Source organism: Pelodiscus sinensis, unplaced genomic scaffold (genome assembly GCF_049634645.1).
Source record: "Pelodiscus sinensis isolate JC-2024 unplaced genomic scaffold, ASM4963464v1 ctg37, whole genome shotgun sequence".
NCBI classification, from domain to species: Eukaryota; Metazoa; Chordata; order Testudines; family Trionychidae; genus Pelodiscus; species Pelodiscus sinensis.
In genome coordinates, this window is record NW_027465869.1 from 574,439 (window position 1) to 597,804 (window position 23,366).

Consider the following 23,366-nt stretch of genomic DNA (forward strand, 5'->3'; position numbering starts at 1 on the left):
TTTTGTGGGAAAAGACCCACTTGGTCAGATGCATCTGAGGAAGTGGGTCTTTCCCCACAAAAGCTTATGCTCCAGCACTTCAGTTAGTCTATAAGGTGCCACAGGACTCCTTGCCGCTTTTGCAGATTCAGACTAACACGGCTACCCCTCTGATAACTTAGCAGAATGTTCATTGTATTTTAACCATATGCTAGCCTTTGCCACAAGCTCTGTGTGCAGTGTAAGCAATGACAATGGTCAGTATATCTCAGTGGTAGGGCTGGAGCAAAGGAAGATGGGGGGCATGACAGTTGCCCTGACATGGTGACATCCCCCCACCCCCCAGAGATGCCCCTGTCTGTAGGTTTCTAATCTCCCAACCAAAACCCTCCAGGCCAGGTACAGCTGAGCTGGGCCAGCTACAGCCTGGCCACCGGGCTGCTATCTCAGTGCAGACATACCCAGAACGATTCCTTTTGAGTTGGTGTCTCAGGGAGTCTCTCCACTTTCCAGCCCCCCATATGTGATTGCTGCTCTCTGGGGGTGCCTGGGAGAGTTGGGCTGGGGGCAGGGCCGGCCCAAGCCATTCTTGCACCCTGGGCAGCGGGCGCGTGCTGCATGCATGCCTCTGCCCCAGGGTGGCAATCTATGGGGGCACCTGATGCGGCGTCCCTTACCACTTCAATCAGGTGCCTTCATAGGTTGGCGCCCCTGCTAGCCCATGTGTTAATCCGGCCCTGGCTGGGGGTGCAAAGTGCCAGGCTGAGCAGGGTGGGGATGGGGACAAGAGTTTTTGTTTCTCCTTTGCAAATAAAGCAGATGGTTAGTTTCTCCCACTCCTGAGCTATGTCTACACTCGTGGCTTCTTGCACAAGAACGTCTTGTGCAAGGGTTCTTGTGCAAGAAAACATCCACACTGCCATCTGCGAGCTGTGCTTTTGTGCAAGAGCGCCCATGGCAGTGTAGGCGCTCTCTTGCGCAAGAAAGCTCTGATGGTCATTTTAGTCATAGGGCTTTCTTGCACAAGAAATCCCTGCCGAGCATCCACACTGCCCTCTTGAGTAGGGGCTCCTGCGCAAGAGGGCTTACACCAGTTAAAAAAGAGCGTCGCTCTTGTGCAAGAAGCTCTCTCTTACCACGCGGTACTGTAAATTTCCTTGAGCAAGAGCAGGCAGGCAGTGTGGGGACACTGCCGATTCTTGCCCAAGAACGGCTGTACTTGTGCAAGAAGCCACGAGTGTAGACTTAGCCCTGGTGTCCTTTGTTCTGCAGTAACTGGCTCCCACCATCCCATGGCTGCTACCGGAGATCCCCAGCTGGGAACCCTTCTTCTGGAGGCTGGTGCTTGTGCCATTCTATGCAGGAAATCCAGGGCCGGATTAAGGCATGGGCTAGCCGGGCAGCTGCCTGGGGCACCTGATATAAGGGGTGCTGTGCAACCCTTACAGCTGATAACTGCCATCAGGCACCACGCGCCCGTATTGCAAGCTGCAGCAGCTCCCACCAGTCACCCTACAGCGGCCACCAGAGACAGGGGCCGTGTTAACCCCCACAGCACTGGCCAGCAGCTACGGCTCTCTGCTCTCTGTGGCACCAGGCTGAGCACCAGCGGCGGCCGGGCAAGGCACATGCCTCCTGCCGCCGCCAGCTCCGTGCGCCCTCTCCCACATTCCGGGCAAGGGCTGGGCCATGCATGCGCCCTTCCCCAACGCAGGGCACAATTAACCTGACTACCCAGGGTGCCAGAATGGCTCTGTCTGGCCCTGAGGAAACCCCCTTCGAGGGGGAAGCAGGGATGTTGCTGTGGTGTCCCTGAGAACAGTCAACCCACTCATCTGTTGACCCAGGGGACAGCAGCCTGTGGCCAGCAGCACCCTTCCCCCCATGGCACAGCCAAGCTCGGCCTGCTCCCGGTGGCACCAGGCTGAGCACCAGCAGCGGTGGCTGGGCAAGGCACATATCTCATGCCACCGCCAGCTCTGTGCACCCTCCCCACGTTCCGGGGCGGGGCTGGGCTGGGCCATTCATGCGCCCTTCCCCTACCCAGGGTGCCAGAATGGCTCAGTCTGGCCCTGAGGAAACCCCCTCCGAGGGGGAAGTAGGGATGTTGCTGTGGTGTCCCTGAGAACAGTCAACCCACTCATCTGTTGACCCAGCGGGCAGCAGCCTGTGGCTCATTTCCCCTTCTTCACCTGGGTGGGGACATGGTTGGGAGTGAGGGTGTCCTGTTTCTCAGGGAGCTCTGACCAGTGGGCTGGGACCGGGCTTGGCAGAAATCTTTCCCAGAGACACACAGGCTGGAGAGATGTTTGTGGGGAAGCATTTTGTAAATGTCGATGGATGTAAACGGTTCCTGCAAGTGGGGGGTTTGAAGCTTTCATTGAAAAATTTCCTCTTCCTTTTGTTTCTGCTCCGTGGTATTATCCCATTTGTCTGCCATGCAAAGGGTCTGTGTCAAACCCAGGCGGAAAGAGCCCCCCTCTTTCTCCATTCAATTCCTTCTCTGCACCCTCAGGCCCACTCCTGTCTCTCACACAGCCCAGCTGCTTTGCCTTCTGCCCCGGTGTGTACCCTTCCCTGGCACTGTAATACCATGGGAAGGGATCCTTTGCCAGCTTCTTAACTAGTAGCTCATTTAGGGCATGTTTACACAGCAAGGCAAAAGTCAAACTAAGATACACAACCTCGGGTACTTGTTTGTGTAGCTGAAGTCAAAATAGCTTAACTTGGCTTTTGGCGCTATTGACAGGAAGAGACCTTTCCCTTTGACTTCCCTTACTCTTCATGATATGGGGGTTACTGGAGTCAGAGTAGGAAGTCTGCTAACTTCTACTTAATTAGAAATAACAGCTTGCTGTGTAGACAGGCACTTTATTTCCAAATAACACTCAAATGTAGACGTGCTCTTATTGTCCCATCACAGAGCTGATGCTGAAGGACAGGAAGCTACAGAGTGCTGAAAGGGAGCAATCAGATACTGAGAGGGGGTTTTTTCCCCCTTCTTTCTTGGTTGGGGGAATTTGTTTCTGCTCTCCTATGAGGCTGGAAATGTCAGTTAGTGTCCTTTCTCCTGGGTTCTATTAGAGAAATCAGAGACTTTTCCCTACCTGAGAGCTCAAGAAAACTAAGACTGAATTGCCTTGTATGCAAAGAATGTAACTGACAGGAGGGTATTGTTTAGCATGGGGCTTGAACATATCACTCTGAAATTAAGAGTCACATACTCTACCAACTGAGCTAGCCACTCTGTGTGCAGTGTCCCTCCCGCAATACCCTGTCACAGAATAGAGGATCAGCGTGTTCTCAAATGCTTGATTCAAGGCTCTGTCCTGTCCCCAGTGGGGTGCTCTGGTCTGTGTGGGGAGGCCTAGGCACACTGGCCTTTTTTACCACAAGAATGGCTCCATTTCAGTCTCTCAGGTAACAGGAGAAGAGTCCGTAGCAGCAAGGGAAGGTCCCCTGAGTGAAACCAGGCAGAAACGCCATGTCTCACGTTCTGCAGCAACCCTTTCTGCCCTGGCAGGCGTTGTCCCTTCTCCCACTGGCCTGGGCCTGGCATCCCTCTCCTCCCAGCACCACAGAAAGCCCCTTGGTGTGAGCCTGGGAAAGCTAGAGGCCTCAGGCCTGTTGCCCCCGAGACGCTTGTGCCTTGGCCTCCTCTGCCCATGGCGGCCGGCTCTCCTGGCTGCCCCGTGTGCGCTACTGGCCAAAGGAGGCAGCAAGGCAGGAGTGGGAAGAAGAAGCAAGTCCCACTGAGGCCGACAGCTCGGGCTTAAGCCTCCAGCCCCAGCACAAAACCTTCAGCCCGGCCTCTGTTGCTCCCTCCTCAGAAGGGAGGAGGAAGCCCTGTTGTCTCAGGCCGGGGGAGGTGACAGGAGGCCTCCTCTCACAGCCTTACGCTTTGCTTCCATGCTGGCTAGGGTTGCCAGGTGTCCAGTTCTGAACCGGACTGTCCAGAATTTGAGCTTTCTGTTCAGGAAACAAACTGAGAAAGTGTAAATGAGGAAATAGAAATGTCGGGTATTTTCTAAATAAGCTGTAATGTAGATTGTGAGGTGGTGTCAAGTGAGTCCAGTATTTCTGTGGAACCCTCTGGCAACCCTAATGCCGTCAATCGCAGGGGTCAGGGAGCTCCCAGGCTGGTCGCAGCCTCAGCCACTTCCTGCTTCTTGGCCCCCGCCCAGGCAGTCTAGGTGGGTCTCTATGGGGCCCCGAGACATTTGTTTTGCTGTTGTCCAGGTGCAGGGGGCCCAGATTCTGCAACACTCACAGGCCCCACAGGAGGGGTCTGGTTTGATGCTTCACCCCACAGCCTGGCAACAAGCCCCCAAACTTCCCCTGTGTTCTGAGAGCCCCATTTGCTGTGTGAATTCTGTGGGGCAGGTTATGTCAGGCCTGGGCACAAGCAGGGTTCAGAACCAACCCACAAGTAAGTACCCGCTCAAGAGGATTGAGCAGTGTCCTTTGCCAGCAATGTAAATCCAGCCATATAAGTGTCCCACTCATGTGCCCAAACTTTCTCTGAACCTCACTCACAGTTGCTGCCCTTGCTCAGGGCAGATAAGATCTCAGGGGTGGTTTTCAGTCCCGGGAACTCCAACCCAAACCCTGAGACCCAGGAGTTTATAATCGAGAGGATCAATGTTTGCTTCACTTTTCCCTCCCCCCAGCAACACTAAATCTCAAGGTAAATTCTACAGTCCCAGCGGCTGGGGGAGATGTGCATGTTAGAGCCTCTGCCCATTGAGCTGTAGCCTTCTGTGCCCAGGGAGCCAGACACCGCCAGGGCTGGAGGGAAATGGGGAATGGCTGCTCTTTGGGAGTCAAAGGTGTTGTCTGGGACCATAGAGTAAAACAGTTTCACCTGCCTTCCACAGGAGGGCATCATGGCTTAGCTGGCTAAAGCACTTGCCTAGTAAACAGAAGATCTTGGGTTCAACTCCCCCTGGTACTTTGCTGTAGCCTTTGCTCACATTTTCTTATGTCTTCCTGGGACACAGAGGAGTCCTCCCCTGGCCACCCATGGGACTGCTGGTACAGGAAAAGGCTGATTGGGGAGGAACGTTGGGAAGAAGGAAAACCCAAGGCTGGAGCGGGTACCGAGGCTACTGTGACTGGTACTGGCAAGCTGGGACAGAAAAGGCAGCAGCACGTGTCCTTGTGATTCCCTCGGGTGCGTGGGGGTCAGCGCCCAGAGATCCTGCAAGTGCAAAGCTCCTACAGCAATAGCAAGTGCTCCAGTGGTGCAAAAGGCCAGTGCACAGTACTTATAAGGCAGTTCTTGTGGGAGACATGCTGGGGTTGTGAGTTCAAAACTCACCTGGAGGAGTGGCTTTTAATTCTTGCTGCTCTGGCCCCTTCCAGTGAACGCTGGGGGAGCTGAGATTCCAGCTCAGAGGAGGGTCTTTGTTGCCCATTTTCTCCCCTTAGTCCCATCAGCAGCCACCTTCCCTTTCAGCCACTGGAGAAGCTCATGAACAGAGACAAGCTACTTTGTTCCATTTCCCACTTCTTTTCCTGGGCTGACCCAGTGGCTGAAAGGGGCTGCGGCTGCTGAGGGGGGTGGGGAAGATGTGCAACAAAACCCTGGCCACCCAGCATTCACTCTGATGAGGCTATAATGTGTGAAGTGGGAATTTTCACTGATCCCTTCCTTTGGGGTGGAATCCCAGCTCTCCCAGAGTTCACTGCAAGGCATGGGGTCCCAAACTGGGGGGGAGGGATGACCCCCAGAGGGGGCATGAAGAAATTTCAGGGGGGCATGAGGTGACCCAGCCCTCCTCCCATCAAGTTGTTTTTTTTTTTTTTTTTTTGCTCAACAGTTTTACTGCTATTTTGGATAGTTGCTCAGAGCTCTTGAGACAGTTGCTAAAGTAGCTCAGTTGTGAGCACATTAGATTGAAAATCTAAAGGTCCCTGGTTCAATCCCTGGTGTTGGCAGAAGCCTTTGCCAATATAGCTTAGTATGTTTTGGCATCTCTGTTAAGCAAACATCTGCAATCAGAGTTCAAAGGCTGAACCAAGAGGCCCAGAATTACATCATAAAGATGATGATATTTCAGGGTTAGAAACTGGAGAGGGGATTTCATGACACCTCAGAGGTTGTTGACACAGGAGAACAGAGCTCTTGGCTTCAGCTGCTCCCAGCCTTGCATCTCTGTTTTTAATTCCATGCCCCCAGAAAGGAACAGTAACAGAGGCTTCCTCGGACTAATTCTGAGGCTTCCCCATACTGAGGACATGCTATTTCTATTTTCTTAGACTGAAAGTTAGTAAGTCGATTTAAGCAATTTCAAAATAGTTTCCGAGTATAGACATGCCCTTATAGTCCTGGTCTTCACAACATCCTCTGGCAAGGAGTTCCATAGGCTGACTGTGCATTGTGTGAAGAAATACTTCCTTTTGTTTGTTTTCAACCTGCTAATATCATGGTGCACCCTTAGTTCTTCTATTATGGGAACAAGAAAAATACCTTTCCTTATTTACAGTCTCAACAACTGCCATGATGTATAGACCTCTATCTTATCTCCACTTTGTCTCCACTTTTCTAAGGTGAAAAGTCCCAACCTTTCCTCATATGGCAGCTGATCCAAACTTTCATAATTTTTGTTGTGCTTTTCTGGACTGTTTCCAATGCCAATGGCAGCTGCCTGCCTGAAGCCCTCCCCCCTCCACTCAGGCTCTTATTCCTCCAGGCACCTGACACCTGCAGCCTGTGCAGGAAAGGAGCTACCTGGGAAATGTGCTGGGCTGCTGGCCTGGGCTCAGCCAGGTGAGTCTCCCAGTCAGAGCCTGCCTCTGGCACCCCAGCCCCTCCCTTCCCTCAGTCCGTTGCCCCTTCCCATGATGAAAGAGCAAAGACTTGGCAGAATTCATGAATATAGAGGAGGCTATTTTCCTTGACTGGGAGCCCAGCCCCGGCCGCAGCAGTGGAAGTGCTCAATCCTAGCCACTCGACAGACACAAACCTGCAGTGTTGGCTCAGCTACACTAGTCATTCCCAGGCCACTTTCTCTCCCTTTCAGGACGTGGGTCCATTCTCGGAGAAGGAGCGTGATGCCGGCGTATTTTGTAGCTCCAGGCTTTACCAGAAGATGCTCCCCAGCACTTCTCCCCTGGCTGCACCCTCAGGGCCGGAGACGTGGACATGCCCCTCTGCATCGTGGGGGATGCTGCCTGCCCTTTGCTCCTGGGCTGATAAAGCCCTAGACAAGACACATTGCCTAAAGTCAGGAACGTTCCCCAGGCAGGCTCAGCTGGGCCCGCATTGGTGTGGAGGTGCCTTCGGGCCCCTCAAAGGGAGATTCCGCTGTCTGCTCCCCTGGCTGGACCTTGGCAAGTCCAACGTCCCCCAAGTGGTGGTGGCCTGCGGTGCCTCCAGAATAGTTGTGAGCACAAGGGAGAGACGTTCCTGCCAGGGTGGGGGCCAGAGGCTGAGCAGCTCGCAAGAGCCCTTCAGCAGCAGCACACGGCTGCCATCCAGCAGGCCCATCCGGGGGCTTGTGCATCCGAGAGGCCCTGAGGGAGAGTTCCAGACAAGGACACCTGTGAGACTTTCCCCTGGGTGTCCCCACAAGGGGCCTCTGTATTGCCCCTCTGTGCCTCTCCCCCCCGCCCCACACACACACCCTTCCCCTGCCCGCCCTTTCCGCTCCCGCATCCTCTGCTGCTAAAACGAATAGGACTTTACCCTGCTGAAAGAACAAATTCTCTGGTTTTTATGTGGGGAATGTAGAACTGGGGAGGGGCTTTGGAAAGAACCTGGAAAAGAGGAGGAGGCTGGTGGAAAGGGGAAGGTGGGGCTCAGGGATGAGGCTGGGACTAGCACTGACTCGGGTGCTCCTACTGCCTCATACTCAGGGAGCTCAGCAGCCATGGGGTGGCTCCAGGGGGGGAAGCTGGAGGAGGAGGGGCAGGTGAGGGTTCAGGAGGGGACTTGAACAGGAGATAATTTGGGTTTGGGTTGGGGGAGCTGCGGGGCTATTGAAGCAGGTAACCAGGTGGTTGGCACCAGCGCTGTGGGCTGGGCACACGCTCTAACCCTCCTGGACATATTGAGCCTCCCTCTGTGCCTTGTGCTGGGGAGCCTGCCCCCCACAGGGAGCCTTGGGGCAGCCACTGCTACAGCAGGAATTTGGGCATCAGGTCACCCCACTGGGGACAATGGAGGGAAGAGAAGAGTTTTCCCTGCTATTGGGAGAAGCTGGCCAGGACAAGGCCCTTTTAGACTCTGGGTCTGCGCAGGCTGGCGCCTCCTCCTACCAGTTCTCTGGCCTGAGTCCTGCAAACCCCTCAGCCTTTTGCTTGTTTCTGCTTCCCTGTCCATAGCAGGAGGCAAAATCAGGGCAAGTCAACAAAACAAACAACCCCATGGCAGTTATGGGGCTTGAACCCATGACCTTGGCATTATTAGCACCACACTCTAACCAACTGAGCTAGCCAGCCACATGTAAGTGAAAGGTCACAAGTGGCCCTTTCAAGGAAGGCACCTCAGACAGTTGCAGCGACATCTCTGCAGCTGCCAAGGGCTCTTCGCTGACAGGGCCACTGGCGACTCACTGTGACATGCGCTGGCTAGTCCAGCTGGTTTGAGGGTTGGTCCAGGTGGCTGGTGGCCGGCAGACCCAGAGCAAAGAGGCAGACGGAATCTCTTGCTGCCAGCACCTTGCCTCCCAGCTTCTTCCCTGCCAGCAGCAGCCACAGCCCCTGTCGGCCCCTGGGTCAGCCTGAGAAGGGAGGCAGGAATGGGGCCTCAGATTGTAGGGTTCCGAGTCCTGAGCACTGCCCTTGACACCAACCACCCCTCACTCAACTGGGCCAAACTGGGGTGGGTATTGATTCCAATGCCTTTTGCATGCTAAGCAAGAACTCTACCATTTGAGCTATTTCCCCTACTGTAACAAGAAAGGCCCTCTTGGAGGCTCTGCCCTTCTCCACGGGGACGTCTGCTTTCTAGGTCAGCTAGTCAAGAGAAAGGAGAAGGCTCCAACGAGGCTCCTCCTCACACTTGTGCTTGTGACCCTCATTCTCTCTCTGGCCTCAAGGGCAGATCTCCAGAAAGAGACTCCCTGCAGCAAAGCCATGGGGGGCTCTGAGACTCCTTGCAGCAAAGTCTCTGAGGTTTCTGCTGCCCTGCAGCCTGTCCCACCTGGCCATTGTCATGGACTCTCTGTGAGGTCATCACCTCCCAGCCTCCTTTAGCCAATAAGCTGAGGGGCTGCAAAAGGCCCTTGTGATGTCACTGCCACACCCACCCGTGCCCTCCGGGGCTAATGTCCTGCCCCAGGCAGCCCCTTTGCATGGCTGAGCTGCTCCCAGGGGTGAAAGTGACACATTTCTTACAGGGACTGTTCTATTGGGCACCATCCCTTGGGCCAGGGGGGAAGTTCAAGGCAGGAAGTTGGGGGAGGGTTTGTGATAGGACAGTACCTGTAAGAAATTACAGTGTGGAGATTGGGAGGCTCAAGGCAGGGATTTGGGAAGCGTGTGAGTGGGGTGGGGGAATCAGTGCAGGGGTGAAGATGTGGGAGGATACAGAAGTCAGGACACAGGATTAGGGATGTGGGCGGGGTGCTTGGGGCTGGAATTGAGTGTTGAGGGGATCAATGGACTAGAATCCTTCTCTGGGCTTCCCGAGGCCCTTTAACACACAAGGGCTACGTCTAGACTGGCATGATTTTCGACAAATGCTTTTAACGGAAAAGTTTTCTGTTTAAAGCATTTTCAGAACAGAGCATCTAGATTGGCACGGAGGCTTTTCCGCAAAAGCACTTTTTGCAGAAAAGCTTCTGTGCCAATCTAAACGCTCTTTTCTGCCAAAAAAGCCCCGATTGCCATTTTCGCAATCGGGGCTTTTTTGCGGAAAACAAATCTGAGCTGTCTACACTGGCCCTTTTGCGCAAAAGGACTTTTGCCTGAATGGGAGCAGCATAGTATTTCCGCAAGAACACAAGAACACTGACAATCTTACATGAGATCGTCAGTGCTTTTGCGGAAATTCAAGCGGCCAGTGTAGACAGCTGGCAAGTTTTTCCAGAAAAGTGGCTGATTTTCAGGAAAAATTGGCCAGTCTAGACACAGCCAAGGGCTTTGTCTGCAGCACACTGAGGCGCGGAACCCCTGAGCAAGTGACATGAAATATCCGTAGTGTGGATGCTCCACTGCTGCTATTTCGAACACACTCCTCCCCAGAGCCACTGAAAATCATTACTGCCCTGTGCTTCCTGGGGCTCTAAATCAACACAGAGCACGTCCCCATTAGATCGCTGGCAGAGGGGCCACTGACAGGCAAGAGAACTGAGGGGTTTTCTGATGGCAGCAAACCTCTTTCTACAAGGAAGAAGCCTTTTCTCTAAAGAAGCGTTTTCAGGGAAAGGCGAGTGTGGACACGGAAGAGGGAGTTCTTTGCAAAGAAGAGGCCTTCAGGAAATAACACAGGTGCCCTGGTGGCCACTCCAGCCACAGTAATCACAACTGAAATTCAAGACAGCGCCCATCAACATTGACATTATCTTTCCAAAAAGCAGCTCAGTTTTTCAATGCACTTTTGCTGTGTAGACGTTCTCTTTCAAAATAAGCATTTCCAGAAGATCTCCTCCAGAGGCCGTATGTTTGCTCCGCCCCCATTTTCACTGGCTTACTTATCTGTGAGCACACAGCCCCCTCACACAGAGACTCATAGGCCCTGGTGACCAGCCCTGTGCATCTTTCCTTACTCCCAGACTCAAGGGGTTGCCTGTTCTGTAGGAGCAGATGCTAAAGTGACTTTCGTGCAATTTGAGCCTACAGCCTTTACCTGCCTGGCCTGGCACCCACTGAGCACTGCAGCTTAGAAATCCAACAGACTTTTCCTTCTGCCAAAGAACCCCATGTGCTAGGTGAGCCCACATCTCCTCTCTGTGTCTGACGGGGGAGGGGTCACGAGTCCGTTAGCCTCCTGGCTTGCTCTGCCTGTGAAAAAAGGAAGATGCCCTGGAGATTGAGGTTACCGATCCCACATGCAAAGTGAGCACTCCCCTGCGATTAGACATTTATTCTAGGCCACCCATCTCCCTCCAGAGTCCACAGTGTCCCTGCAGCTGCCTGTGGCTCTCCTCTGATAGGGCCACTAACGACTCCCTTTGCTGTGGGCTGGTCCATTCAGCCACTTAGCAGTTGGGGCTAATAGCATTAAGTTGTTGGGCTCAATCCCTTGGTGAGTGACGGGGCAGAGGGGGAGCAGCTCACACATGCCAAGGGGCTGGCCAGGGGCAGGACATGAGCCTGCCAGGCAGCAGTGACATCACAAGGAATTTTTGCAGCACCTCAGCTCATTGGTTGGGAGGCAGTGACCTCACAGAGGGACCATGGCAACAGCCAGGTGGGACAGGCTGCAGCAATCTCCAAGACCCCCATGGCCTGGCTGCCTGGAATCTCCTTTGTGAGGTTTCCCCTTGAGGGCAGAAGGGATTGAGGGTCCCAGCTGGGAGTGTCTCTGTGGAGATTTCCCCTTTCCCAGGCTGCAGTGGGAGGGGCTGGGGCAGGCAGGGGTACAGGAGAGGCTGGCACTGAACTTCTGGGAGAGGCAAGAGAGAAGGCTTCAAACACCCAATAAGAATGGGATTTGAACCCACGCGTACAGAGCACAATAGATTAGCAGTCCATCGCCTTAACCACTCGGCCACCTCATCTGAGTTATTCAAGGCTCTGTCAAACCACCTGAAGTCAGCTCTTCAGAGAACTTTTGTGACAATTGCTGGCTGGCCGGGGACACCCAGGGCTGGAAGGTTTTGCCTTTTCACAATGTTCCCTGCGCTGTTGTACAAAGCTCAGTGCTGGTAACAAACCCAATCACCCCCAGGCTACATCTATCCTGCAGACTTCTTGTGCAAGAACTGTTTTGTGCAAGAATTCTTGTGCAAAAGGTCTTGCGCAACAATGTGTCCATGCTGCCATGTGCTTTTGCACAAGAGAAATGCTTTTCTGCAAGAGCGTCCCTGGAAGCGTGGACTCTCTCCTGCCTAGAAAGCTCTGATGGCCATTTTAGCTTTAGGGCTTTCTTGAGAAAGAAACCCCTGTTCCCCGTCCACACTGCTTCCTTGTGGACGAGTTCTTGAACAAGAGGGCTTATTCCTCATGGGGAGAGCAATAACTGTTACTCAAGAAGCCCCATTTTCTGATGCAGTGTAGATGCTCTGGAACTTTTTGAACAGCTGCTCTTGCGCAAAAAGCCTGCAGTGTAGACGTAGCCCTGCAGTGTAGACACAGCCTGAGAGAGACAAGGAAAGGAAGTGGCCATGGCCTCCCTGCAGCAGCCTAGTCCTCTTAAAATAAGGGATAAGGGATCTTTCAGAAAGGGCTTTATTTTCCGAAAGATCCACGTCTAGACTGGTGCTTTTTTCCGGCAAAGCTCCGTGCCGAAAAAAAGTGGCAGCCATTTTTATGCTAATGAAGCGGGGGAGATTTAAATCCCCGCTTCATTAGCAATTGCAATACGTCTAATCTGCATCCCTTTTACGAAAAAGGGATGCAATCTAGACATAGCTGCTGAGTGTGGCTCTGGGCTAGGGAACAGGGCTGTGTCATTCCCTATGGGAGTGGGAGGCCCCCGGAGCCCAGAGCGAGTGGACTCCCCAAGGGGCGCCAAAGGGTTAGCAACTGAATATTTGCCCAAGCTTAAGTGCAGCAGCAGAAAACCCTTTCAAGTGTGTTTCTGTGGTGTAGTGGTTATCACATTTTCCTAACACACAAAAGGTCCGTGGTTCAAAGCCAGACAGAAACACAGTGTCTTCCCTTATTGCGGTGCCCACAAGGCAGTTCCAGGGCCTGCCCCCAGGTGCGGGGATGTGTGGCATGTGTGCTGGCTTTCAGGAGCATGTGGGAGACAACTTAGCAGGTTAGGCTGAGATAGGAGGAGGCAGGGCTGGGGCTGAGACTTCTTAGCAGTGCCTTGATTGGGAGCAGGTCATTGCGGCCACACAGTCCAGGGCCTACCCCGGAAGTGCCACTACTGTGGCTGTCGCCTTTGGTGCAAGTGGACACAAAGCCACATAATGTCCCGCCTCATGCCCAGAGCCCAGCCACCCCATTCCCTTCGCTTTCTTCCCACCCAGAACCCACAGCTTCCTTTGACACCCTCCCGTGTCCCTGCTCCCCCACCCTGCTCCTTCATCCACGTTCCTTCTGCACCCTTTCTCCTGGCCACACATGGCTCCTTGGCACTTCTGAAGCGAGGCCCTGCAAGGAGCCACCAGGCAGGAACCAGCCCTTGGAGCTCAGCTTGCACCGGATCTGGTAGTTTCCCAGCACATCTCACCTGGGAAGAGGTGACTTGTTCTCCTTCCTTCTTACCTTACGTCTCCGTTCCCTTCAAAGGTCTCCGCTGCCTCGGGACCCGCCTCCTCAGGGCGCTGCCCCTCTGCCACTGGGCTGGGAGTGGGAGACTCCACAGTCTCTGCACTTGGGCTGAGAAGTCTCACGGGGACTCGTCTGTTGATGGGTTAGTCAGCCCGATGGCCAGCCGGATCCATTCCGTAGCGCTGCCCGAGAGGGAGCTTTACAAGTGCCCAGTGTCCATTGGTATTTTCTGGGGCTCTGTGTAGGGGATTGGGCTTGGCCATCTTTTCCACGGGAAATGCCTCTTCTTTGGAACAGCAGCTCCCAGGAGTTCATGGAACTTCTTCTTCTCAGCTTGGGAAAGGGACAACTCACGGGTGATGGGAAAGATATTTGTGCTGTGAAAACAGCAGGGTCCCCAGGAAAACTGGTAAATAATCCTAGTGCCCAGGCCTGATGTTACCTGCCCCACACAATTCACACGGCAAACCTGGCTTCCAGAGCACAGGGGGAGTTTGGGGGCTTATTGCTGGGCTGTGGGGTGAAGCAGAAAACCAGCCTCCTCCTGTGGGGCCTGTGAGTGTTGCTGAACCTGGGCCCCTGTGTCTGGACAATGGCAAACAAAAGGTCTGGGGGCCACTCAGAGACCCCCGCTGGGCTGAGCAGGAAGTGGCTGGGACTTTGCTTTGTCTTTGCCTGTGGGCTTGTCTGTCTGCAGCCTGGAAACCTCCTGGCTCCTGAGACCACTGGTATGGATGGAGCGTTACAGAAGTCAGAAGAATAGAATTGCTGTGTAGACACTGACATTGTCATTTTAGAATAATGGCCATTATTCCCAAGTAACACTGCTGTGTAGATGCAGCCTAAGAGAAATGCTGAGCAAGGGCTCCTGCAATGTCAGGGGAGATGGGGAAAATGAGGTCACATCTCTAGATATAAAGCACATGATGTGTCAGGAGTGGGATTTGAACCCATACCTCCATTTGGAGACCAGAACACCCAGCTATGGGAAAAACACATCCTTGCGTCTGGTGCTTTAGACCACTCGGCCATCCTTACACAGCTGCAAACCTCTCTAATGGCAGTTTTCTTACATGTGTGAGTTGCTCAGGGAGGCAGCAGGAGCACCTCTCTTTCCCCACCTAATAGCCACTCTACAGCACAGCTGGGTTTATCCCCACTCACCCTCATCTACCGTTGTGGGGTGTTTTTCAAGGAGCTGACAAGAAGCAGAAGAGGGGAAAACCGCTGGCCGGCAGAACTGGGGCTTGGGATTCTCCTGTGCCAGGGAGTCTGTGTCACGGCCCTTGGGGATCCTAAGCTGGGTGGCTCCTGGGCTTGTTGGCTCCATACCAGGGGTGTCTCCTCTGCAGGGCGATGCTTGTTCCCGGGCTAACGCTTATCCCTGGGACACACTTTGTGCAGGGACCGTTGGTCTTTGTGCCACAGTACGTGTCTGGGACGTGGGAGTGAGGAACCTGCCTCAAATAGACACGTATCCGCCCCCCGCAGTGAGACCCTGGAGACCTGGCTTTGACTGGTGCCTGGCACGTGGGGAATTAGATCTAGGGGGAGATTTCTAGAGCCCCACAACAGCTGCTCCTCGCATGCAGATGTGCACATCTGTCTGGGGTTACTGGGCACCCGGCCTGCTTTCTGTCCCTGCCAACCTGGGCAAAGTGGCATCACTGGCTCAGGGGTGCCTCTCCTCAGTGCACTGCAGAGAAAGCCCTTGTGTGTTAAAGAGCCTCAGGGAGCCCAGAGCAGAGGGAGCTGGGATTCTAGTCCCATTGATCCCCTTAACACACACACAGTCCCAGGCTCAAGCCCCCCCACATCCCTAATCCTGTGCCCTGACTTCTCTACCCTTCCACATCCTCACCCCTGTCCTGAGCCCCACCCCCAACACACAATCCCCAGATCCCTGCCTTGAGCCTCTCACACTCCACTCCACACTGTAATTTTTTACAGGTACTGTCCTATCACAGCCCCTCCCCCAACTTCCTGCTTTAACCCTCATCCCCGCCCAAGGGGTAGTGCCCAATAGAACAGGCCCTGTAAGAAATGTGTCACTTTCACCCCTGGGAGCAGCTCAGCCATGCAAAGGGGCTGCCTAGGGCAGGACATTAGCCCTGGAGGGCAGGGGTGGGTGTGGCAGTGACATCACAAGGGCCTTTTGCAGCCCCTCAGCTTATTGGCTAAAGGAGGCTGGGAGGTGATGACCTCACAGAGAGTCCATGACAATGGCCAGGTGGGACAGGCTGCAGGGCAGCGGAAACCTCAGAGACTTTGCTGCAGGGAGTCTCAGAGCCCCCCATGGCTTTGCTGCAGGGAGTCTCCTTCTGGAGATCTGCCCTTGAGGCCAGAGATAGAATGAGGGTCACAAGCACGAGTGTGAGGAGGAGCCTCCTTGGAGCCTTCTCCTTTCCCTCGACTAGCTGACCTAGAAGACAGACATCCCTGTGGAGAAGGGAAGAGCCTCCAAGAGGGGCTATATTGATACAGTAGGGGAATTAACTCAAGTGGTAGAGCGCTCGCTTAGCATGCGAGAAGCAGTGGGATCAATACCCACATTCTCCACTAATGGGAAAAACACCCATTTTTCTTCTCACAAAGGTAGAGCCAGCCAGGGGGCTAGGTGTCTCCAGTGGCCCCTCCCTCTTCCTACTTTGTCTCCCCAAAAGCCAGCCATTCCTGGGCAGCAAGCTGCTGGGACTCAGCCTCCCATTGCCTGGCAGTGACAGAAGCAGTGGAGACAGGCCCGAGGGAGCAGAGTTGCCCCACTGGGAAAGTGCCGGCTACACAGGAGAGAGGCAGCGGCTCCCTCCACATGGTCTCCAGCCGGCTCCCTGGGGGTGGGGCCTTGCCTGCCTCCTTGCTGGCCTAACAAGAGAGCTCTTTGCCCCGCCTCCATGCTCCTCCTCACACAGCTGATTGTCTGGCTGAGAATGCCACTCAAGGGCACAATGGCTCAGCTCCCTGGCATGCACTGAGTGATGGAGCAGACTGATGGGAGGTGTCGGTGGAGCAGGTCACCAGCCCAGCCTCGTCTCCTGTCACTGGAGAGATGGCCCTGTGCATCCCAGAGTATCCCAGTGATGCTCCTCACAGCCCAGAAAAGGAAGGGGGCTCTGGGTAGAAGGAAACCAAGTAAAGCAGGTCCCAGTGGGCATGAACTGGGGCCCCAGTTTGGCCCAGTTGATTGAGGGGTGGTTGGTGTCAAGGGCAGCGCTTAGGACTCAGAACCCTGCAAAATGAGGCCCCTTTCCTGCCTCCCTTTCCGGGCTGACCCAGTGGCCGAAAGGGGCTGTGGCTGCTGCTGGCAGGGAAGAAGCTGGGAGGCAAGGTGCTGGCAGCAAGAGATTCCTGCTGCCTCTTTGCCCTGGGTCTGCCGGCCGCCAGCCACCTTGACCAACCCTCAAACCAGCTGGACTAGCCAGTGGACATCACAGTGAGTCGCTAGTGGCCCTGTCAGAGAAGAGCCCTTGGCAGCTGTAGAGACGTCCCTGCAGCTCCCTGAGGTGCCTTTCTTGAAAGGGCCACTGGTGTGATGCTCTTTTGTAGGCCGGCTAGTTCAGTTGGCTGGAGCGTGATGCTAATAACATCAAGGTCAGGGGTTCATGCTGGCCACTGGAGGGTTTGGTTTGGTGACTTCCCTTCCTTTAGCTGCCTGCTATGGACAGGGAAGCAGAAACAAGCAAAAGGCTGAGAGCTTTGCAGGAAGCAGGGCAGAGATCTGGTAGTGGGAGGCTCCAGCCTGCACAGCCCCAGTGGCTGAAAGGGCCTTGGCCTGGCTTCCTGTCCCCAAAAGCAGGGGAACTGATGCCCAAATTCCTGCTGCTGCAGTGGCTACCTCAAGGCACCAGCTGGGGGGCAGGCTCTGGAGCCCAAGCCACACGGGGAGACTCAATATGACCAGGAGGCCTGGAGTGTGTGAGCCCTGCACAGAGGCTGCTGCTGGGGGCCTGCTTCAGTGGCCCAGCAGCTCAAGTTCCCCTGAACCAGCTTCTCCCCCTGGAGCCACCCCCCAGCGCTGCTGAGGCCCCTGACATGAGGCAGTGGGACCACCAGAGGAAGGTGCCAGCCTTAGCCCTTCCTCCCAGCCTCCTCCCCCTCCCAGGGTCTTTCCCCAGCCCCTCCCCAGTTCTACATTCCCCACATAAATACCAGAGAAAGAACAGGGAAAAGTCCTGTTTGTGTTACCAGCAGGGGAAGGGGAGAGGAAAGTGGGAAGGGGTGTGTTGTGGGGGGATTGGTGTGTGCTGTGGGAGAAGGCACAGAGGGCAAAAAATGAGGAGTAACGTTGGTTAGAGCCAGGGCCGGCCCGAGGTATTCTGGTGCCCTGGGCACAGGCACGCGGCGCTGCCCCTGGGCACACAGCACATGCGCGGCCCGGACACGGCTGCTGGAGCGCAACCCGGAGTCTGCCTCTAGGGAGCACAGTGCAAGCTCAGCCCAGTCTGGCCCAGTTGTTGCTGCTGGTGTGCGCGCTGGGCCGTGTAAGGCCCCGCGGCCATGGGGGGAAGGTTGCTACTGGCCGGCACCGCGGGGCCGGCGCTGCAGGAGCTGGGTGTGCGGTGCCTGATGCGTGCCCCTTACAGCTGCCATCAGGCCTCCTCCGTCGGTTGGTGCCTGGCTCAGCCATGCCTCTGTCTGGCCCTGGTTAGAACCAAGGGGATTGGTTTGAATGTGTCACTTTCACCCCGGGAGCAGCTCAGCCATGCAAAGGGGCTGCCTGGGGCAGGACATTAGCCCTGGAGGGCAGGGGTGGGTGTGGCAGTGACATCACAAGGGCCTTTTGCAGCCCCTCAGCTTATTGGCTAATGGAGATTGGGAGGTGATGACCTCACAGAGAGTCCATGACAATGGCCAGGTGGGACAGGCTGCAGGGCAGGGGCCATCTCAGAGCCCCCCATGGCTTTGCTGCAGGGAGTCTCCTTGAGAGTTGCCCTTGAGGCCTTTTCGGAGCCTTCTCCTTTCCCACGACTAACTGACCTAGAAGACCGACGTCCCTGTGGAGAAGGGAAGAGCCTCCAAGAAGGGTGGCTCTACCATAGCAGGGGAATTAGCTCAAGTGGTAGAGCGCTTGCTTTGCATGTGAGAGGTAGTGGGATCAATACCCACATTCTCCAGTGGTGGGGACAAGCCCCATTCTCCTTTTTACTGGCAGAGCCAGCCAGGGAGCTAAGTGGGTCCAGTAGCCCCACTTCCTACTTACTCTTCCCAAAAGCCAGCCACGCTGGGGCAGAGAGCTGCTGGACACCAGCCCTCCTGGGCCAGGCAGTGGCAGGAGCACTGGAGGCAGGTTGCAGATGGGGCAGAATTATCTCCACGGGAAAAGTGCTGCCCCTGCGCATGAGAGGAAGCAGGATTCACTCCCACCTGCTTGCGGGGCCGGCCCCTTTCCTGCTGCCCCAACTCTTATTCCCACCATGCATTTGTACAGGGGCCAAGGCACCTGGCTGGGAGCCAGGACTCAGGACCCTTTTCCAAAATATACGAATCCCCCCACCCCCAATCCTCTGTTCTGCTCACACAGGAGCCACAATGATTCCCACAGCACGTGCCAAGGGCCGCAACTTAACTGTGGTTGTGTTATGCTTAAAAAAAGCACCCGGGATTTTTTTCAGAGGGATAAGGCAACACGCCACATTTGTTGAACATACACACATTAATCAATGTTTATCATATGCATATGACACATCACACTCATGCACTCTCACACACACACAAGCACACTCCGTATAGTTCCGTGGTCACCAACAGGTCGATCGTGATCTAGTGGTCGATCGCGAGGCCTCGACCAGTCGCTCGTGAGGCATCCTGTCCGCCCCGCCCCCATTTCCCTCCCACCCCCGAGAAGCCCCACTACTTACCTCAAGTGAAAATGGAGGTAGTGTCGGCTTCCCAGGGATGGACAGAAGTCCCGCAGCTTAGCGCCACTTCAGACAATTCCAGAACTGCATTACAAGGGAATTAGCTCCAGTGCTAAAGTGCTCGTTAGCATGTGAGAGGCAGTGGGATTGATACCCACGTTCTTCAATGATGTGTGGTCCCTGTTTCTCTCACAGAGCCATCCAAAGGGCCAAGAGCCTCCAGTGGCCCCTCTCTCTTCCTACTCACTCACCCCAAAAGCCAGCCACAGCTTAGTTCCAAATCAGTAAATCTCATTGCACGAGGGATAACGCCCCTCCACTGCTGCTATTTCAAAATAGCTCCTGCCCATGGCCATTCAAAGTTAGTATTCCCCAGTGCCTCCTGAGGATCTAAGTGGAGGTAGAGCTTCCTGTGGCGGCTTCTTGTGCAACAACTCTTTTGTGGAATAGTTCTTTTGCAAAAGGTCTTGCACAAGAGAGGGTCCACAGTGCCATGTGCTTTTGTGCAAGAGCATCCATGGCAGTGTGGACGCTCTCTTGTGCAAGAAAGCACTGATGGCCATTTCAGATAGGGGCTTCTTACGCAAGAAATTAATTAATTAATGTTGCCTGTCAACACTGCCCTCTTGTGGAAGAGCTCTTGCAAAAGAGGGTTTATTCCTCATGGGGAGAGGAATAACTCTTCCGGAAGAAGCCCTGTTTTCTGATTCTGTACTGTAAATTTCCTTGCGCAAGAACATGTGTGCCGTATAGACGCTCTGCAAGTTTTTGTGCAAAAAGCCTGCAGTGTAGACGTAATCCCCGAGAGGGATTGCAGCAGAAATCTCCACCTGAGTGAAGACATGGCCTAATGGTGCAATTAGTTAGACGGTGACACTAAGGCTCTGTCTACACTCGTGGCTTCTTGCGCAAGTACAGCCGTTCTTGCGCAGTAATCTGCAGAGCATCCACACTGCCTGCCCGCTCTTGCACGAATAAATTTACAGTACAGCGTGGTAAGAGAGCGCTCCCTGCGCAAGAGCTACGCTCTGTTTTGACTGGTGTAAGCCCTCTTGCGCATGAGAGCAGTGTGGATGCTCAGCAGGGATTTCTTGTGCAAGAAAGTCCTATGGCTAAAATGGCCACCAGAGCTTTCTTGCGCAAGAGAGCGCCTACACTGCCATGGGCGCTCTTGCACAAAAGCACAGCGTGCACATGGCAGTGTGGACGTTTTCTTGTGCAAGAAGCCACAAGCGTACACGTTGCCTAACAGTCCCACAGCTGGTAACTCACAGAGGCCCTTGTTGCCCTAGGAAGGGGTGTGGCCAAAGTACAGGCCTCGCTGTGAGCAGGATTTAAACCTACACAGGGAAACCCTATTGGATTTCAAGTCCAACGCCTTAACCACTCAGCCATCACAGCTGCATATATTGGGGGACCAGGGAAATGGTAAATAATCCCAGTGCGCAGGCCTAACGATATCTGCCATAGAATTCACACAGCAAACTATTTTAACAGCTGTGCAGAGGAGTTCTGGCTGTTCTGGTGTTAGGCTGCCTTGGAGGTGAGTTCTGCTTCAAGGTCTTCTCTCCTCCTTCTTGGTCTTCCTTTCCCTTTTCCTTCCTCTTCTCTTCTCCCCTTTTCCTTCTTCTTGCTGGTCTCCTGGGATCACAGTTTATATAGAGAAACTCAATACCGCTTAGTTCTTCCTTAACCAATTATTTTAGTATAATTTCACTAACCAAACATAACATACTGTAACAGAATGACCTAACCAATCATACCCCACTGCCTTAGTAGATTTACACCCAGCAAAATCAATTATACAACAGACAGAAACAGATCCAAACCGGACTATCACACAGACAAACAATAGGAAAGTGAGGACAAGAATCATAGAACACCAATTGCACAACCACAACTATTGGTAAGCAGTCTTTTGCCAGACAACATGCTGGTAATTAAGTTTTCTCTACTCACCGTGAGATCTGTTTCCTGCCTGGTGACAGTGGGTGCCACTAGGATAAGACACTGCCCCCCCTTGTGTAACATTATTTAAATGTCATATAGCTGGAATGTGAGTATGTGACTCAAGGCTTTACAGCTAATTGCTGCTGCTCTTCCATCTGGCTGCAGAAGAAGGCTTCAGTTTAGACCTACTGAACACCTACAGGCCTTCCAATAGGGTTACAGAAAAACCACAGTGCTACATAGGACCTTTCCAGAGCAAAGATAGCAAGATCCACAATCACAGACAAATGGAGGTAAACACAACTGCACAGGGACTTGAACCCTTAATCTCTTGATAGAGAGTCAGATCCCTCATCCTTTAGGCCACACGCTCTTGTAGGAGCACAAAAAGGAGCTATGTAGACTTGGGCTCTCCCTGCTTCCCTTGCCTCCAGCCTGGGCTTGGCCTCTTTCCTCTCTGTCTCATGGGGTCAGGGGGAAGCAGGGGGCCATTCCAGAGTCTGATTGGGGGCGGCGACCTGTCCATGCCGTGATGGGGGAGGGGAGAGTGTCACAAGGCTTCTACTAGAGCTGGTACTTAACTAAAAACAAAAATAAACAAGCAGCTGGAATGGGGCAATTAGAGGGAGCCGGGAGAGCAGAGGCAGCCTGAGAGCTGAGAGTCACAGGTACCCAGCAAAAACATCAGCTGTTTGTCCCATGCTGCAAGGGGCAGCGCTCAGGGCTTTGAACTTTGCAGCCTGAGTTCAACTGTCAGTGGGATTTTCCTAGAATGGTTGTTGCAAAACCCTCCTGCTTTAGGTTTCTTGTCCTCAGGCTGGTGAGAAGAGATTTTTGTGCCTTCTGCTGGGTCCCAGCAGCTACCAGGCTCTGCCTATTGCCCCCGGGCCTCTGATAACCCATCCATTGGGTGTGGAGCTATTGCCTTGGGATCTGTCTGGGAGAGCGAGCAGCACAAGTGAGAGGCTAGAACAAGATTCACTCAACCGGTTTGTTTTTTTGGATCTGCCCCTTCTGCACCCCTAGAGACATTGAAACAAAAAAAGACCCATGAGAAGAACCCAGCTAGTTTTCTTTTGCTGTGATATAAATGGATCTAGCTCAGGGGTCTTTCTGCTTGTGATGCACTCCTGTGCTCCTGGGTTCTTCTGCCCTGACATTTGTAGATGGGCCAGTACAAATGAGCGTTACTCAGGCAGCCTTTTGTAGCTCAGCTGGTAGAGTTGCAGACTGTAGTGCTTGCTTCACAAGTGATCCTTAGATTGCCCTGAAACTGACAAAAAGATTGTGGATACCAGCTGCCAATCACATTTCTTGGGCTGCACAGGCCTTGAGACCCCTCCAAAGCCATTTTAGCTTTCTTGTGCAAGAAATCCCTGCCAAGTGTTCACACTGCCCTCTTGCGCAAGAGCTCCTGCACAAGAGGGCTTACACCTGTTAAAAATAAGCATAGTTCTTACTCAAGAAGCCCTCCCTTACCACGCCGTACTGTAAATCTTCTTGTGCAAGAGCAGGCAGGCAGTATGGACGCTTTACAGAAGAACGGCCATTCTTGTACAATAATCTGTCGGTGTAGACATAGCCCAGGTGTCCCTGCAGATGGGACAGGAGGGTCTATTCTGTGCCAGGGGTTGGGTAACTTGTTGCCCTAACAACAGGAGTTGGCAAAAGTGAATTACTGCTGTGAACAGGATTTGAACCTGCAGATGGAAACCCCATTGGATTTCTAGTTCAATGCCTTAACCACTTGGCCATCACAGCTGTGAGCTCAGCAATGCCTCCTGGGCCAGGGAAACTGGTAAATAATCCCAGTGCCCAGGCCTGACGGCACCTGCCCCACAGAATTCACACAGCAAACCTGGCTCCCCGAGCACGGGGGAGTTTGGAGGCTTGTTGCTGGGCTGTGGGGTGAGGCACCAAACCAGGCCCCTCCTGCAGGGCCAGTGAGTGATCCAGAATCTGGGCCTCCTGCACCTGGGGAACAGCAAACAAAAGGTCGGGGGGGGGGACCCAGTCTCTCATTCCGGGGGGGGGGGGGGGCTGTTAGTCTGTAGCTGTGACAGGTAAAAAAAACCAATGAATGGCCCTAGAATGAGAGAATCCTGCCTTCTGTCCATGTTTGCTGTCTCAGAGAGCGGCCCCATGGCTAAGCTGGCCCAGGCACCTGCCAGGTCTGGGGGAGGTGAGGGAGGCAGCCCCCAGTGGTGCCTGGCCAATGTGTCTGCTCTTCCCACCATCCCACCTTAT

General features: G+C 54.0%; 2 protein-coding genes and 3 non-coding genes across 5 annotated transcripts in view; 1 reads left to right on the forward strand and 4 right to left on the reverse strand.

Annotated features, from left to right (window-relative positions):
• The window catches only part of LOC102457165 (uncharacterized), a 242,837-nt gene that overhangs the window by 26,826 nt on the left and 192,645 nt on the right, over positions 1-23,366 (reverse strand). The window lies entirely within an intron of this gene.
• The window catches only part of LOC142824070 (uncharacterized), a 408,405-nt gene that overhangs the window by 12,979 nt on the left and 372,060 nt on the right, over positions 1-23,366 (forward strand). The gene's annotated exons all lie outside the window — the stretch shown is intronic.
• Positions 11,567-11,648, reverse strand: TRNAS-GCU (transfer RNA serine (anticodon GCU)). The gene has a single exon. It is a non-coding gene; the product is annotated as a tRNA-Ser (tRNA).
• Positions 20,489-20,570, reverse strand: TRNAS-UGA (transfer RNA serine (anticodon UGA)). Its single transcript has one exon. It is a non-coding gene; the product is annotated as a tRNA-Ser (tRNA).
• On the reverse strand, positions 22,799-22,880 carry TRNAS-AGA (transfer RNA serine (anticodon AGA)). Its single transcript has one exon. It is a non-coding gene; the product is annotated as a tRNA-Ser (tRNA).